At 33.4% G+C, this 18,943-nt stretch overlaps 1 protein-coding gene across 50 annotated transcripts in view; it reads right to left on the reverse strand.

Moving 5' to 3' along the window:
- Positions 1-18,943, reverse strand: part of BAZ2B (bromodomain adjacent to zinc finger domain 2B) — a 290,834-nt gene that overhangs the window by 175,891 nt on the left and 96,000 nt on the right. For 7 of the 50 annotated variants that reach the window (XM_072751687.1, XM_072751685.1, XM_072751681.1 and 4 more), the window contains exon 1: positions 251-623. The exons of 23 other annotated variants lie outside the window; for them this stretch is intronic. The gene's annotated coding sequence lies outside the window, so the exon portion shown is untranslated. Of the gene's footprint in view, positions 1-250; positions 736-18,943 lie in introns of those variants that run through there. 20 more of the 50 variants (XM_072751679.1, XM_072751669.1, XM_072751655.1 and 17 more) reach the window with 7 other exon arrangements.

The following is an 18,943-nucleotide window of genomic DNA, read 5'->3' on the forward strand; positions in this document are numbered from 1 at the left end:
AAAAGCCAATTTCTTCAACCAAAAATCTACAATGAGTATATGAGATGGTTGCTACCAAAAGAAATACTTTTCATTAAAAGAAATTTTCCAAACTTAAACCAGTAGTTTCTACTCTAATTGTAAACTTAAACTTCAGGATATATTTACACAGATATATCTATGAAAAGACAAAGATAAAAAGTAAAGAAAACATCAAATACTATTGCATTTACAAGAGAAAAACACACACAGTATAACATTAACAGCTTACTGTGGAGAGTGGGTTTAATCAGGAAGTAGCCATTATCCTTTCGATTCAGAGCAGTGACAGCACTCCAAAACAACAAGCCGTGATATTTTTCAGTTAAAAGGAATGAAAGAATACCTACTATTGTGTCCTAGCTTTGCTGACCCCAAAGGTCACCACATGTCTTTTATCAAAAGCTATCATGAAAACATAATCCAAGTAAGCATTTACAATGCTCTGTTTGTTGAAAACACCTAAAATCTACCTAACACAACCTCTCTCTCTCAGTTACTCACAAAACATGGCTGTCTTATTCAGAGATTAGCAATTATTGTAATGAGATACTGTCGGAGAGGGTCAAATAGTACTTCCTGCAGTTTACACATCTTGATTTCCTGGTAAACAAACTGAAAGGCAGGTGGAGCACTTAGATCACCAGTAAACGTGAATGCTCACGTGACAAAACTAAGCCAGGTGAGGTTGATGTCTAAGTAATCGTTCTTTTCTTCATTTTATTAACGTCAAAACAGACAATAAAGAGTTCAGTCTTTCTTCCCTTTTTTAAGGAGGGTTTATTCCTGACGTGCATAGGCACACAGTTTATAATAAGGAATGCTTGAAAAACGAATCTGTTTAAGTAGGTTTTAAAAATTACTTCTGGCAAGTAAATTGTAAAGAAACGAGGCAATGCTAATAAGGTATAAAAAAAAACTAAACTATGAATAACTGTTCAAAAAATCTGCTAAATATAAGGAAAAGTGTTTAAATTTCAACTGCCTCATGAAAGTAGATAAAAGAAGTTTCTGAGTTATTATTAAAAGCCAAAATTAAATTTTATTCAAAGCATAAGCCTATTTTTATCAGGGCAAGCTCCTGCAAAAATATTGCTTTATAATTTATGTGGCAGTGTTTGAAAAAAATACCTCAATTATATGAATCAAAAAGTTTATAAAACTTGAAGCTCTTCCAAGGGATCCTTTAAAATTCATATTTCAAAAGAAAACAAAACTGAACAATATTTACTTGTGAGCATCTTTAAAAATATATTGTTAGTTTGAAGACTAAGTTTTCTTGTCCTTAGTTTTTTTTCCCCCCAAATTGCTGGGGTTTTTTCCTTCTCTGAAAGTTCTAGTATAAATGAATGAGTGTTTAAATTAAAGGCATAAAGCAAACACATATACTCTGTCAAAATGATAAACTAATTCACATTTTAAAAATATTTAAGATTTTTAAATCTTAATCTACAAAATTGCATTTATCTTAATTCTATATATACTAAGGCCATGTATCTATGTCTTATTAGAAACACAGAATGCTTTAATTTTAATGCAAAGAACTTTTAATGACCTTTTTACAACATAATCAAGGCGTTAAGTTACATTACTTAAATCATATTTACTCTGTGAAATAAAATTCTATTGTACTGAAAGAGAAAACACAACAAAGTGACAATAAAATTAATAACAAAAAGAACACCCAAGTAGAGAAAACTCTAGTGACAAGAGATAGAATCTCAGAAAAGGTCTCATTACAAACAATATGTCATTTGAAAGGAGTGTGTATTCAATATTAAATATTAACACAACCCACTAATCACCACCTTTACTACAATGACATGAAATAGCAAATTTTTAAAAAACTATGACTACAGAGTTATAGTTCCAGGTCCAGTTCAGCTCCAGCTGCATTTCTTGGTCAAATGAAATAATTAAAATATTCTATAGTTGTCTGTAATGCAAAACAAAGTCCTAATATTTCTTTTATAGAAAATTTAAGATATAATTCCTGCTAAATATGTAGCTTTGACTATAATTCATATACCAAAACAAAACTAAATTTTAAATTAGAAAATTATTATTTCTGTTATTTCAAAGATCCAAGACTATCTTAATTTCCTATAATATATCAAAGTTAGAGGATAATGATAAAATAAATCTGAAATTCTGTTTCATTCATGGTGGCTTTTTTCAACAATCAGCAAGGTTTGGTATTAAGAGTTTATAATTAAAAAAAAAATAAGAGTTTATAATTCAGCTGAAAGGGCTGGGACAAAAACCAAGGAAATATATATGATACCCTGTGAGTTAGAAAAAGACCCCCTCTGAGCTGACATATGTGAAAAAGGCACCTTTTCCTCCTCTAGGATGTATTTCAGCCCTACTTACTCTCTTAAGTCAGGCACTCGTGTGTAGGGCACACCTAGCACAATAAAGTAACTATACGAGCAAATGGGCAAAAATCTTCAGAAAGGACTCCCCCACCCCCTGGCAAGTCTAAGAAACCACAGAGATTAGTCATCCATGACTTAAGAAATTCATACAAAAAGAAGAGAGGGGGCAGGGGAGGGGACACAAGGAGGAAGGAAGGTTCCTGCTTTTATTACTTGTCTTCTGCTAGCAATAAGTAAGCTTTACATGGTTATTTATAGCCTTTTTATTCCAAAATAATTCAATGTGACTTAGAGAAATATGAATAGTAGAACACATGCTTTCAAAATATAAATTAATATGCATAAAGAGAAAATAAAGAGGAAGCAAGAAAGATGAAACACAAGGTAAACTTGAAACAGAAACACCTATCATAAGGCCTTGCACAAGATGATTCTAATATGTAGGGGGTTCAGCTCTGAACTTCCCAGCAATAAAAGCCAAGTGGGAAACGACCAAATTACAAAATTTTTAATTCTCCATAAGACATCTTACAAACAAGCACCAGAGCTTTTCCTAATACTCAGAATTGAGAGATATTTCTTTTATATTTTTCAAATAATGTATCACTGGACAATACAATAATTTTTTCAACAGCATCTTTGCAGAAATTAAATAACGAATTTCACATGAAAGTTTCTTTTAACATTTCCTCAGTGGAAGCTGAGGTCATAACTAAAGGAAATTTACCCAGAAAATAAGCCATCTTGCTAAGAAAGCTTCGATAATTTATCTAATCTGGGTTTTTAAACAAATACTAACAATCCCCAGGATTTTTTGTTAGATTCACAGTCCACTTTCATACTGCAAATTCATACTTCATTTTCTAAATATTGGTTTTTCTGCTGGATGAGTACGTAAAAATGGGCATGCAAACTAGAACTGTGGTTCCACATCAGATGAAAGAGAAGACACTGGTAGTTAGGTAAGTCTAGACACTTAAAAGGGAACTTCTCTTTTTTACTTAAAACAGTTCCTCTCGTCTTTGTTAGTGACTTTCTATAACCCTGCTCGATCCAACAGCCTGAAAACCCAATCTATGATGACTTTTATTCCTCTTCAGTTTGGTATTTCTAACTATGGTAAAAAATCTGACTTAGGGTTTCTAGATTCCTATGTTCTCATTCAGTTTGTACCATTGTAGATTCATTTTAGAGCATGAATCTTTGCATGCTTTTACAGCATTTGCTTTCTATATTATTGGTAAGGGGAAAAGACAGTTGTAAAATAAATATAAACAGAATACCTCTCCTCTCATTTTACAAGAAAAATAAGGCTAGCAATGGTAGCATCTCAGGATACCATATATATGTGGTCTGAATACTACTGCTAAAATTTAACAATGCTACAACCCAATTTTCACATATGGCAAATTTTTACGTATGGTGCGAATCACATCATCCATTATAGCTGGGTTGGTCACTTCTCTATCTCCCAAAGATGTCAGGTTTATGTTCTGTTTCCCATTGCTTCTCCATGTCATTATCAGTTTAGATCTTATTCAGCATGGTCCTTTCTCAGAGCCTATTTGGGGCCATAAAACCTTCTTTCTCCACCTGATTTAGCTCTATATTATTCTCTAATTATTTAAGGGATCCACCTTACTAGATTTTGAAATACCTGATTTTATATCACTCACTATAAATCATAAAATGCAAACACCATAAGTACAAATTAATTTATTCATTAATAAACTGTACATATTTATTACAGCTCATGTTTGTTTACCATGACCAGGATATTTAGTAGGATTGCATCAAGTGAGTCAGTTGCCAATTTTTACTATGTAGGTAACTTTTTTGGCAGGATCGGGTTGGGGGTAGGGACGGAGGGGAGGTTGCAGAGGGGCAGAGGGAGAGGGAGAGAGAAAATCTTAAGCAGGTTCCATGCCCAGCACAGGGCTCAATGTGGGGCTCAATCTCACAACCCTGAGATCATGACCTGAGCTGAAATCCAGAGTTGGACGTCTAACGGACTGAGTCACACAGGCACCCCCCATATAGGTAATTTCTAAATGGTGTATGGAATCAACCCATATTAAATCAAACCTTAGGCTTTTCTACTTTCAAGATGGTCAAAAGAATTTAATTTTAAGAACAACATTTGAGAACACTACCAAAAACCAAACAGATTTTATAAAATTGTCAGATCTCAAAATGACCAAAATTATATCAGCTATGTCCAATATAGTTTGATCCATATTTGAATTTATATATATCACCCAAACAGTCATGAAGCCTAATCCCTTGTTAAATGAATTTTTCCAATGTGTAGCCACCAAAATTTGTCATTTCTGAATTTCCTATTTTATGAAAACTCAATCTAAGTATAGTAATCTCAATGTACAATTTTTGCTATTGCAAATGGTAGCAGTATTTACATTTGTCATAATATGTACACTTGCTTAACATTTTTCTTGCAATAAGAAAAAGCACTCCCAAAATTTAAAAATGTGAGAAAGCATATGCTTAAGAAACTCATGTTAATTAGCACCTTAAATCAATCAAGATTATATTCTAGTCATTTTAAAAGTTATAGGATAATTAAAACGGTTACATTATTAACCACCTTATAATTGTTTACCTTAAAGAACAAAAGTAGGAAACATATCTATCACATAAATTGAAAAGCTTTATAGCAAATTTAACAACAAAAGAAAATGTAATTCAATTTTCTTTCTTTTTCTAAAAAGCAAACTGGAAAGAGTAAACCAAAGGAAGCTACAAATATATATATTTTCATTTATTGCAACAGAATAGATACACACAGTGCCTGTGAGAATACAATATTCATTTTGCTGCAGAAGAACAGACATTGCATAACAATGAGATTTGCTAATGAAATCAACCATCAACCTGGAATACATATGTATTAAACCAAGACCTCAGTGTCATTTTCTTTTTGCATCGTTTGTTCTTTCTTTCATTTTTTCTTGACCTTGTCAGTATTTTTGTCCTTTAGATTTCGGAACTTTGGTAAAGCAAAATCAAGACTATAATATTATACTGTAATGCTTTTTTTTTCATCACATTTATTTTTAATGTAAATTCCAATTGTTCTGCTTCTATCAGCACTATTAATGTACCTCTGGAAAAACAAAATCAATGGATGCTACCAGAAGAAACAAAGGAGGCTTATTTCTATGCAAAATAGTTGGATCAGGTCTAAAAAAACTTTTATCAACATTTGACATAAATTCTAGATGACAACTTTTATAGCAATATTAGTGCTTACTTAATAAGAAATTTTTAAAAATTATATATTTTAAAGTAATTTTTATTAATAGTGCTTGCTTAATAAGAAACTTAAAAATAATATATCTTAAAGTCACTTTTGTGATAATATAAATCCTCCAGCAATTTCTACTACGGACAGTTATTAAGTGAAATAATGTAAGGCTGATATAATTATCAACTTGCAAATTATTATAATGCTTTTAGATTAAAATCATAATTTTTCTCCCCAAAATGCTCTGCTATCCTGGTCTACAAAATTAATCACCTATTTCCACTTATCAAAAGTGAATAATTCTGACAATTTTCTTAAAAAATTATTAATTTTATGATTTAATTATTATAATTTTCTATAAAAGCCCAAAAGACTATGAAAGTACTTGATATTATATACCTTTAAAAAAAAGCATTAATGTACTTCAAGATTGATTTATATCTTTTTGAGTATAAGCTATTTAACTAAATGACTATCCATCCTATTGGTTGACTGTTTACACAATTAGGTTTTCAATTCATGTGTGGTACAGATAAAATTAACAGCCTAACCTGCTGTGGTATATAATTGCTACTAATTCATGATAATAACAACTTTTAAAAATAGCAATACTTATACACACTAAAACAGCCTTAGTCAAATGAAATTAAGGTTTCTATTTTTATAATACCTTAATATACAACCTCAAACAATATCCTGCAAAATAAAAGTCAATAAGTATTTCAGTTATATTGAAAACATAAGCCAAATGTTCCTTATTATTATTTTTAAAATATTTTATTTATTTATTCATGAGAGACACACAGAGAGAGAGAGAGAGAGAGAGAGGCAGAGACACAGGCAGAGGGAGAAGCAGGCTCCACGCAAGGAGCCTGATCTGGGACTCTGGATCACGCCCTGAGCCAAAGGTGGACGCTCAACTGCTGAGCCACCCAGGTGTCCCAAAATGCTTCTTATTTAAAAACTCTCTGAAAGTTGCCACTGACAGTCTGTTTTCCAGACTATTTTAAAAACTGTGAAGGACAATTTTAAGCAAAGAATCACATGATTGCAGAACAATAATTAATTCATATACAAGGTATTTCCCTAAAAAGCCAAGAAATGTCTATTAAAGTGTCAAAATATAAATCAGATTGGAGAGAAAAAAGCCAGTTTAAGCAAATGTCTATGGCAATACTGAAAACCTACTTTCATTAGGCAAAGGATGTAATTTAAAAATGCAGTGATGGGCTTTGGAAGGTGATCTAGCTCCTTGCAACTCAAGTGTGGTCCACAGACCACCAACATTGCAGTTGCTTCTTAAAAATAAAGACTCTCAAGCTCCAGCTCAAGCATACTGAATCAGAATCTTTTGTACCATAAAAATTTAAAAAGCTCTAGATCATTCTAGAAAATTCTTCTGCCTACCTAAAAATGTGTACCAATTCCAGTGACTTTTTATATTCTAACAATTCCTCAAAAATCCATATTAAAATGCAGAATATTCAAAGAATCAACAATTTACTTGTCATACTAAAAAACCATTTGCTTAATTACTTGAAGTCTCATATTCACATAGACTCCTGATTTAAAATTGTGGTGATAAAAGAATAAGGGTGTAGGAATAATATTTTTTGTGAGATCTGGAAAGTATTAAATAAATGGATAAAATGGAAGTATTTATACTTTCTAGAAATTATTTTAAGTTTTTAAGCCCAAGGATTCTTTCTTAAATAGAATCTTGTTAGGAAGCCCAGGATAGTAAAAAATAAATGAAGGCCAGCTCTTTGTGGCAGAGAAGGCACCCAGCAGTAGCCAAGGCATCTCAACAGAACTACCTCAGAATATAGTTTGAAAAACTCTGATTTAAGGAAAGTATGTAAGAGTCTAAAAACAAATTGAATATATAAAGTTTGCCATTCATCAAAGTCAGTCTAAGGATCACTATATAGAGAACTACTGTTTAATTTATTCTCTGGTGTTTTAAATTTATAAAATTACATAAATTAAGCATTTTTTCTCACTAAAATTGATCTTTCACCAAATTGTTCTAATTGGTGAAGCTACATTTATTTTTTATTTATTTTTAAAGATTTATTTATTCATTCATGAGAGACAGAGAGAGAGAGAGACAGAGACACAGGCAGAGGGAGAAGCAGACTCCATGTAGGAGCCTGACGTGGGACTTGATCCCAGGTCTCCAGGACCCTGGGCGGAAGGCAGCGCTACACTGCTGAGCCACCCAGGGATCCCCATGAAGCTACATTTTTTTTTTTAAAGATTGATTGATTGATTGATTGATTCATTCATTCATTCATTCATGAGAGACACACACAGAGAGAGGCAGAGACACAGGCAGAGGGAGAAGCAGGCTCCATGCAGGGAGCCTGACGTGGGACTCGATCCCAGGTCTCCTTGATCAGGCCCTGGGCTGAAGGCGGCGCTAAACCACTGAGCTAAACCTGGGCTGCCCTGAAGCTACATTTAATTTACAGGTGATCTTTAATTGTTTTAGTTAATAGTATGCCTACCATACACAAGACATAATGATAAGTGCCACAAGGGCATTAATAGATGAATGGACAAATCATTCTACTTATCACCCCAGGAGGGCGAAGACAGATCTATGGAATATAAGTGCCATAAAAGCACTATAGCTATGGAAGCAGAATAGTAATAAATACTATTTTTAAAGATTTTATTTACTTATTCATGAGAGACACAGAGAGACGCAGAGGCATGGGCAGAAGGAGAAGCAGGCTCTTCACGGGAGCCTGATGTGGGACTCGATCTCAGCACTCTGGGACCACAGATGTTCAACCACTGAGCCACCCAGGCATCCCTATGGAAGCATAATTAACTGAGGACTTTATAAAAGGCTTCATGAAGGGTGACATCTAAAGCAGACTTTGAAAGTGTGTAGGATTTTGAAAGACAAAGATGGTGAAGTAGAGGAACTGGAGAAAATGGCATCGTAAGTGGAGGGCCAGACATATACTGAAAAGCAGAAGATGAAGAGCACTGCGTATATTTGAAGAATAGCTTGAGGCAACTTGCAAGCTCTATAACAAAAATCATGAGTTGTTCATTTTACAGCAGTACAACCTACAGAACCGAAGTGTAAACACACATGTACAACATTGTAAGAACATTAAATACCTTCTTGAATGAATCAATAAATAAATGAATGTAATCTAGTGTGACTAGTATAAAAAGCATATGTAGAAAATAGTGGAAGATAGGGATGCTTGGGTGGCTTAGGAGTTGAGCATCTGCGTTTGGCTCAGGGAGTGATCCCAGAGTCCCAGGATCAAGTCCCACATCAGGTTCCCTGCAGGGAGGCTGCTTCTCCCTCTATATCTCTGCCTCTTTCTCTGTGTGTGTCTCTCATGAAGATATAAATAAAATCTTTTAAAAAAAAGAAGAAAATAGTGGAAGATATGGCTGAAAAGGTATTTAGGACCATATTGGAGACAACAATAAATACCATATTAAGTATTCAAATATAACACTGTGAATGATGGTAAACTACCTGCATTAGAAATACTGATCTAACAGGGTACCTGGCTGGCTCAGTTGGTGGAGCATGTGACTCATGATCTCAAGGTTGTGAGTTCAAGCACCACACTGGGCAAAGATATTACTTAAAAATAAAAATATTTAAAAAAAATAAAAAGAAAAGAAATAAATATTGGCCTAGTAGGATGGACTGGAGCAGAAAGAGTTCCAATAGGGATACTACAATATTCAATTCAGTCTGTTGCAATAGTTTAGTCCAAGACATAAGTGACTAATAAGGCTGTGGCAGTAGAATCAAATACAAAGATGAATATGAAAGATCAGAAGAATTTTTTTTTTTTTTTTACTTTAGGTGGTCAAAGTAGAGCAAGAAATAAATTATATTATAGAAGTAAAATCTTTTGGACTTTATAGCAAGTTCTATATAGCGGGAGTGGGAAGGCAAAAGTTAAGGAAATCCCAAAAGCTGGCAAAAATGTAGAGCAGGAAATCTCTTTTGCACTGCTGGTATAAACTAGTATGATCCTATAGAAAAAATTAAGCAATACATAATAAATCAGAGCTGTATATAATCTATAACACAGCAGTTCCACTTCTACATATGTAACCCAGAAAAATTCTCATATATATGGGTAAGGAGACATACAGCATGTAAGTTGCACTGCTATTTTTATAATGAAATATTGGAAAATGAATAAATTAAAAGATTGTGGAATGTTTACATAATAAAATAGCACCCAGCAGTTAAATGACCTAGAGCTACACATATTAACACAGATAAATATCTTTAATATATAAACACAACAACTTGAGGGAAGGAAAGGTTTTGTTTATTTACTTCTATTTATAATTTTATTTACAACAAGACAATCCTAAATAAACCAGTTAAGAAAGGAGAAGATGGATACGTCTTATGACTATCAATGAAACAAGTCTTTAGAGGACAAAGAAAAGGAAAAAAGTGGAAAAAAAAAAACCATGAATAAACTCTTAGGTTTAATGTGGAGGTGAAAAAGATTTTTGTTTTTACTAGGACATTTATTTTATAACTGGAAGTTTGTACCTTTTGACCACCTTCACCCATTTTGCCCACCCCTACTTCTGGCAAATACCAATCTGCTTTGTATCTATAAGTTCAATTTGTGTGTGTGTGTGTGTGTTTTGAGGTTTTGTTACTTGTTTGTCTTTTTTTTAGATTCCATATATAAATGAGATCATATGATATTGGTTTTTCTGTCTCACTTATTTCACTTAACACAATGCACTCAGGGTCTATCTCTGTTGTTACAAATGGCAGGCTAGCCTTCTTTTTATGTCTGGATAATATTCCATTTTATATAAATACTATATTTTCTTTACCCATTCATCAATTAATGGACAGTTAGGTTATTTCCATGTCTTGGCTATTGTAAATGCTACTGCAATGAACATGAGGTTGTGAGGTAAAGCTGTTTTCTCAGAGATGGGTGGAAAAGTAAAAGAAGAAACAGAATATTTTTAACTTTTAATTTTGAAATAACTATATATTATATAAGGTTGCAAAAACAGTACAGTGAGGTCTCATTTATTCCTTACCCAGTCTCTACCAATGGTTATAATTTATGTAACTGTAGTGAAGTATCAAAACCAGGAAACTAACTACAATGTATATATACAGTTCCATCATCTTATATGTGTAGATTCATGTAAGGAACACTGCAGTCAAGATACAGAGCTATTCTATCACCACAAAGATCTCTCTCATGCCACCCCTTTACAGTCACACCCAAACTCCTCTCCTCCCCCCATCCCTAAAACCTGGTAACAACTAATCTGTTCTTGATCTCTATAATTTTGTCTTTTTTTTTAAGATCATTTTATTTATTTGCTCATGAGAGAGACACACACAGAGAGAGAGAGAGAGAGAGAGAGAGAGAGGCAGAGACACAGGCAGAGGGAGAAGCAGGCTCCATGCTGGGAGCCCCATGTGGGACTTGATCCCGGGACTCCAGGATCATGCCCTGGGCCAAAGGCAGGCACTAAACCGCTGAGCCACCCAGGGATCCCCTACTTTTGTCTTTAAATAAATGAAATCATAGTGAATTTTGAGATTGGCTTTTTTCCCTCGACCTAATGCCCTTGAGATCTATCCAACTGTTACATATATCAATAACTGAAACCTTTTTATTGCTGAGTAGCATTGCACAAAAAGGTCACACCATACTGTATTTAGCCATTCACCCACTACAAGACATTTTGGTTATTTCCAAATTTGGCTGTTACAAATAAAGCTGCTATGGACAAATATGTACATTTTGCTAGGATGGATGCTCAGGAGTGTGGGGTTTGGTCATATAGAAAGGGTATGTTTAGTTTGGGTTTTTTTTTGAGAAACTGCCAAACTCTTTCCCAGAGTAGTTGTACCATTTTATATTCCCAAAAGAAAAGTCCCATTTCTCCACATACTTGCCAGGATTTGATATATGTCATTATCTTTTATTTTGGGTATTCTGATGCAGGAGTAGTGATAGCTCATTTTTGCATTTCCCTGATGGCTAGTGACATGGAACATCTTCACATATACTCAACTGATATTTAAACATTCTCTCTCTTTTTTTAAAAGATTTTATTTATTTATTCATGAGAGATACAGAGAGAGGCAGAGACATATGCAGAAGGAAAAATAGGCTCCCCGTGGTGAGCCTGATGTGGGACTCAATCTCAGGACCCCGGGATCACAACCTGAGCAGAAGGCAGATGCTCAACCACTGAGACACCCAGGCATCCCTATATATTCTCTTTGGTGAAATGTTCTTTCATCTCGCTTGCCCATTTTCTAATTGGACTGTTGGCATTTTTTTAGTTTGAGAGTTTTTTTAACACAAAATATAAGTGCTTTGTCAGATATAAGGTTTTCAAATATTTTCTCCTACTAGGTAGCTTGTATTTTCATCATCTTCATGGGGTCTTTTGCAAAATGAAAGGTTTTAATTTTTATAAAGCCCAATTTACTGATCTGCACTGATTTTTTCTTTCATGGATTATGCTTTTTGTGTCATGTATAAGAACTCTTTCAAGTTTGGTCCCACAGATTTTCCCTTATGTTTCTTTCTAAAAGTTTTATATATTTAATTTTACAATCCAAACCGATTTTGAGCTAGAGAAAGGGGAAATTGATAAATCTATTTATCAGAAGGTCTTCAACTATTTAGTAGAGTTAATTTCAATATTTATTTGGTATCCACTTAAAGTATAAACACTTAAAATAGATACAAGGCATAGAATCGAGAGAGTGGATAAAACACAGATTTTTTATTTTATTCTTTTAAGTGCTTGGACAGAATTATACATCAGTGCACCTGATTTAGCCAGGAAGAACTTAAGAGTATTATTAGGTGGAAGGAGGAAAAAGAGTATTCTTGGGGAAAATAACATCTGTTCTAAACCTTTAAAAGTAGAAAAATTAGGCTACTCACAGAAGGGAGGTTGTGCCAGGAAGAGATAATAGACTGAACAAAAAGGCAAAAGAATATATACCCACTGTGGGATCCCTGGGAGCGCGATCCTGGAGACCCGGGATGGAATCCCATGTCGGGCTCCCAGTGCATGGAGCCTGCTTCTCCCTCTGCCTGTGTCTCTGCCTCTCTCTCTCTCTCTCTGTGTGTGACTATCATAAATGAATAATAAAAAAAAAAAGAATATATACCCACTGTGTGCTTAAGGAAATATACATGGCCTTATATTTAGAAAGTCCGAAGTGTGGGGAGATTTAGGACAAATTTTGGGTGTAGGCAAGAGACAGATTATGGAACATTTCACATGCCATGCAAATGAAATTAAATTTTATTCTGTGTGAAAAAAAATTATTCTGTGATGGGAAGCTAGTAAATTATTTTAAGTAGGTGAATAATGTAGTTAGATTTGTGATGTCAATTAAATTGTCACTGAGAGGATGATGAATTTGGACACAGCAAGACTAGGGGCAGAGCCACCAGTTGGGAGGCAACAGTGACAGCCCAAGTAAGGCATGATGCAAACCTACATAAAGATTTAGGCATTATGAATAGAAAAGAAAGGATGCATTTGAGAAATATTTAAAGAAAAAAAAAGACATGTAGTCTTAACTGAAAAAGCAGGCAGGGAAAGGTGTTGGCTTAAAGTGAATAGAGAAGCTATAAAATAGCACTTGAAGAAAATCCTTTTGTTAATCTATAGTTAACCTGTAGTATTGGATAACACAGTATTTACCACAGTAACGAAAAACACTAGTCCCATAAAACGCTCTTTGAAGGAAGAGTCAAGCAAGTTAGAGATTCACAAAACTTAATTAGCACATTAAAAGATACACACAACAGTTGTTGTTAAACAAATTTTGTCATTTTGTTTAACATTAACCCTATATTTCCTAAACTTATCTGACCATGGGATTTTTTTTTTTTCATGCAATACTCACTCCATGCAACCAATGCTCTACTGAGACTACTTTGGGGACTATCAGTTTAGCAACAATGTGGGCTTTGGTTAAGCTTAGAACATAATTTTTTTTTTTTAAATCTTGTCTTAAAAGAAAAGAACTAAGTCTTAAATGTAAGTTTATGTGAATTTCTACAACCTCATTTACTACGACTCTCCATTGCTCATACCACTTCAGTCATCATGGTTTCCTTATTTTTCTTCAAATATGCCAAGCATAGTCTTCCTCAATGTTTTTGCATTTACTGCCTTCCTTGGGATAGTCCTCACTCAGATATACACATGACTTGCTCTTCCCATTTTCTTAAGTTCTCTGTTAAACTGTCATTTTATTAAACAGACCTTCACTGACCACTCTGTAACAAATACTAATTCCACAACCCTTGCGCTCATAACCCTTAATTTGCTTTATTTCTCTTCAGTGTTCATTGCCATCTAACATATTTTTTTAAGATTTTATTTATTTCTTCATGAGAAATACACAGAGAGAGGGGCAGAGACACAGGCAGAGGGAGAAGCAGGCTCCATGCAGGCAGCCTGATGTGGGACTCCTGGGATTCCGGGATCATGCCCTGAGCCAAAGGCAGGCGCTCAAACACTGAGCCACCCAGGTGTCCCACCATCTAACATATTAAATATCAATTTATTAAGTATTCTCCCTTTTGCTCACAGGCTGTAAGCCCCATGAGTGCAAAGTCTGTTTTGTTAGTGAACAGAACTTGTATATACTAAGCTCAATTAGTTGTTCAATAATTTAATAACCATCACTTCTATCTGACGTTATTTACTTCATATTCAGGTAAATAAAGGGGGCACCTGCCTGGCTCAGTCAGTAGAGCATGTGACTCGATATCAAGGTTGTGAGATCAAGCCACATGTTACTTTAAAAAAATTGTAATAGTAGGGGCACCTGGGTGGCTCAATGGGTTAAGTGTCTGCCTTCAGCTCTGGTCATGATCTCAGGGTCCTGGGATCCAGCCCCACCTCAGGCCTCACACTCAGTGGGGAGTCTGCTTCTCCCTCTCCCTCAGCCCCCCTCCACTGCTCGTGCTTGCTCTCTCTCTTTCTTGAATAAATAAAATCTTTTAAAAAATAGTAATAAATAAAATAATAAAGTAGGTAATTGATGAAATAGCTACATATCAACATAACCATTAAAGGAACAATATTCTCCTTTATGATGTTAACAATTAATATTTATCATGCCCATATTCTATCTATTAAGGTCTGACCAGTTTTATCCAAATAAAACCTACAAACAAACAAAATCAAAAACTTACTCCAAGATTCTGGAAGGTTCAGCACTAACCTTTCAAATTTTTCTCCTAATCAATAAAATTGATAAAATTGTAAAATTGCTGTATAATTTTATCTTTAGAAAATGCACAGGAATTACTGTTAAATTTCTCTTGAACTATGTTTCTTTAGATACTGGCTTACAAAAAGACTACAACTAGAAGCGCTGAATGTAGTAACCTTGACCCTCTAAAGCAAAGGATCCTTTTCTTCTGTGATGTACAGGGATTCCTTCCTGTAACCTTAGCAATTGTCAAATGCATTAGTAGGTTTAGGTGTGTAATGCTTCCACTTCCAATTTGAATCATGTTACACCTTATTTAACAGAAGTCAGCTGGTCAATCGAACATACTCTATGTGAAAATATACTCTCATGATGGAGACATATTCCACTAAAAACGAGAAGAAATTCTCACAGACACATGCAACAATTTTTCAAAATATCTCACTATAAAACCCTTCAAATAGTTTAATATTTAATATAATATTCATATTCTAATATGAAATGCAACATTTCTAAATAAATACTTTTAAAAATACTCAAATAAGTCAACACAAAATATACACTTAAATTGGTTCTGATTTAAACAAAATCTTATTTAAATATGTTTTTATTAAGGACTAAGAAGAAAGTTTATGCATATATAACTTTATAACTCAGGCATAAATTCTCCATTCAACAAAAATTTTTCTAAACTGTAATCTAATGGTAACAGACTAAAATAAATAACTTGAATTCTTTTCAATAAAAATATGTGCAATTGAATATTAAATAAAAGTCTCTAAAATTATCTACCCTTATGCAGCTGTTATAAGTAGTATGTGTTGTGGTGTTCTAAGTTTTATTCAAAGAGAATAGTTTCCTTTACCTTTATAACTAAATGTATTTTATATGTGTAACAAGAAATAATCTAACAGTTACCTAGTGTTTTTCAGGAACTAATTTGTTTACCTTGGTTAAAATCACAGTCTCTGAGACTCGGTTGCTTAATCTGTAAAATGAGAGTTTGTCTAGGATTTCTAATATACTTACTAGCTTTAGTATTCTCTGATTCTACAAAATTAATTTTTCCCAGTTAAATCTATTGTTTTCACTCTTGTAAAATAACTGAGAAATATTTTTGATACAAGAAATCCATGTTTCCTTAAAAGCTTACTTCTTTAAAAACCAGATAATAAAACATATTTATGTCTCTCTATAATTAAACACCTCAATTTGTACTGAAACATGATAAGTACTGTTTATCTACTTTGGGTGAATAAAAGCTGAGGACAATTTATTAGAGCATAAGAAAGACTCCCGAATACTAGAAGGTCACAGCCTGTGTGCTGAGCTGCTAGCAAAACATCTATGATGCTCCAAAGCTGCCATTTTTCTTCCTTGACAAAGACTCCATCTGCCACTGAGCCATTTACAGCCTCCAAGTCAGAATATCAATGATTTCCAACCATTCTGCAAGCCTGCTTTCACCTTGATATCACCTCTGTAAGCCATCTAAAGCAAATGATACATATATCCCCAACTATAAGCATGAAGCCCATGCTTTATTCACATGATAGGTATTTAAGCTTCCCACTAATGTACCATTTTATTTATGCTGAGTTGAAAAGAATTTTAAAGTATATATATCTGCTGTAATTCTTGTTGCTTTACTTACATGCATTAAATCAAATATATTCATAAAACTTTAAAACCTGAAAAGACTGTACTACGTAGTGTTCAGTAATGGCTCAGTAACTAAGACAACAAAACAATATATTTATTACCCTTAATACAATATGCTAGAAAATTACTTCATATAAAACAGTTTCTTAGAAATTGGAAACATTAAAGCAATGAAGAAATGTTGGTAAAATTTCTAGTTTTGTACTTAAATCAATGTTCTTAATATTATAACAAGTGAAACCCATCTACCTAGCAATAAAAGAGAGGCAGAGAATTTTTCAATTATATCTTGTTTTTCTCCTACAATTTTTTGTTTGTTAAACATATCAGAAATAGATGCAAACTTCCAAGTACTATGAAAAATTCTACTTCCATTTTTTAAATAAAAGCAATATAATCATTGGTCATTAGTATTCATAAAATGGAAACAATAACCTTATTTAAAATATTAATTTTATCTGAAAGTAATTCTCCATAAAATAAAGATTCAGTTAAGGCCTATTATACGCAAAACATTAAGGGGACTACAAAGAAGTTTAAAATAAGATTCTTGGCCTCAAGTAGAGAAAATTACACATGAACTCATGAAAAAGCACCTAAAAAGACAAGGCACTTTATAGTTGCGGAAGACTGTTACACAGGAAGGAATTCTGGATTACAGGTTAGGAGACTGAAGTCTAATTATATCTACTCTGAACCCTCCAAATGCTTATGTTAGCCATTTAAATTTAACTATAGGAAAATTTTTTACTCAACTATAAAGGGAGGTGACTAGAATAGGTGACATCTAAAGTCTCTTCTTGCTGTATCACTTTATTACACGATACCATGAGTCTAGATGTCTGATGATTACAGAAACTAACTGACCCTAGATTTTAAGTGCCACCTCATTCAGGTAGATATGGCCTGTATTAAAAAGGAAACAAGATTTAGGTTTGGTCTTAAAGGTAGTTCAACATTTGAATATATACGCAGAGGTAGAAAAAGAATCTTCCCCCCAAAAGGAATAGCATAAATAAAGGCGTGGAAAAAGAAATTGTGACTTCATAAATTACTGTGGCAATGTTATCCACAATGTGTGAGAAGAGGAGACATGATACTAGAGACCGAGAAACTAGAGAAACATCTAAACGTGATCTACTAGGTTGATGGTGGGAATGAAAGGAAAACAAAGAAGGCAAAAGGATGCAAAGGATGCAAAAGATAATGAAGCCAGAGCACAGGCACTTTTAAGTTTTGATCTAGAGCCAGAGGAAGGAGAGCGACCCAACATGATACCAGGATTCATATACTCATGTGGGAAATGGTGATACTATTAACAGAAAGAGGCTTGAAATGTGATCCTCTTTCTAAAATAACATGAAAAAAATAGAATACATTAAAAAGAAATAAAGCCATCTAATTTAAAGAAAAAGAACACTGAACTGGGAATTCAACACCAATGCTGGACTCTGCCATGAAGTGGCTGTATAACATAGAGTCAGTAGCTCTAAGGTTTGGTTTTGGAAAATGAAAGTACTAGACTTAACATGATTTTGAGATTCTTTTTAGTTTTATATACATAGCATGCATCTTAATCTCTGAACTGGAAGTTGTAGAGGCAAGTGATCTTTTGAAATAATCTTAATCCTGACTGATAGAAGATTTAATATTTTTTGTACATATGAAAAGTTAAGAAATACAAAGTACTGCATCCAAAAATAATACGTATGGTTATTTTTACCTAACAAGTACAACCTCAAACACAACCGCTGCAAAACTAAAGGCAGAAGAAGCAATTTCAGAATTAACCCTCCATTTCTGATCCTGCATTAATCATTAGCTAATTCATTAAATACCTATTATTAGGAACTAAGGGAAAGGCAAAAGAAGATATGGTTTCCATGTTTAAACATATAACTTTATTAGTGAGACAAAATGAACATACATGAAATAATAAAAAATTGCCTTTTGATGTAGACTAATCCACATATCAAAAAATGCATTCCTTAACATCAATTCATGTTTGATAATACACTGAAGCATAAACTGAAAATGTAATGGATTTGAAATTTGGTTAAAGGAGAAAATATTTTTAGAGTGTTTCCTTTAACAAGAGAGGCCATAATCAGTTAAAAATTTTATTCATATTTCATAGTTATTTTTGCAAATGATTATTTTTAATTTTAAGAAAAACTTCATATTTATTATGATGTCATGATTCAAAATATATGGAGGATTTACAAAGTGTGTTCCTAAAAGGACATGTCAAACAAAAAAAAAGAAGAGAAGTTTTTCTTTAAACATTAAATTACAATCTAAGTCATATTCTAAAATGCCTTGTATTCCATAACTAATTTTAAAATTAACAATTTTAATTTTTTCAGGAAA

Source organism: Vulpes vulpes, chromosome 3 (assembly GCF_048418805.1).
Source record: "Vulpes vulpes isolate BD-2025 chromosome 3, VulVul3, whole genome shotgun sequence".
NCBI lineage: Eukaryota > Metazoa > Chordata > Mammalia > Carnivora > Canidae > Vulpes > Vulpes vulpes.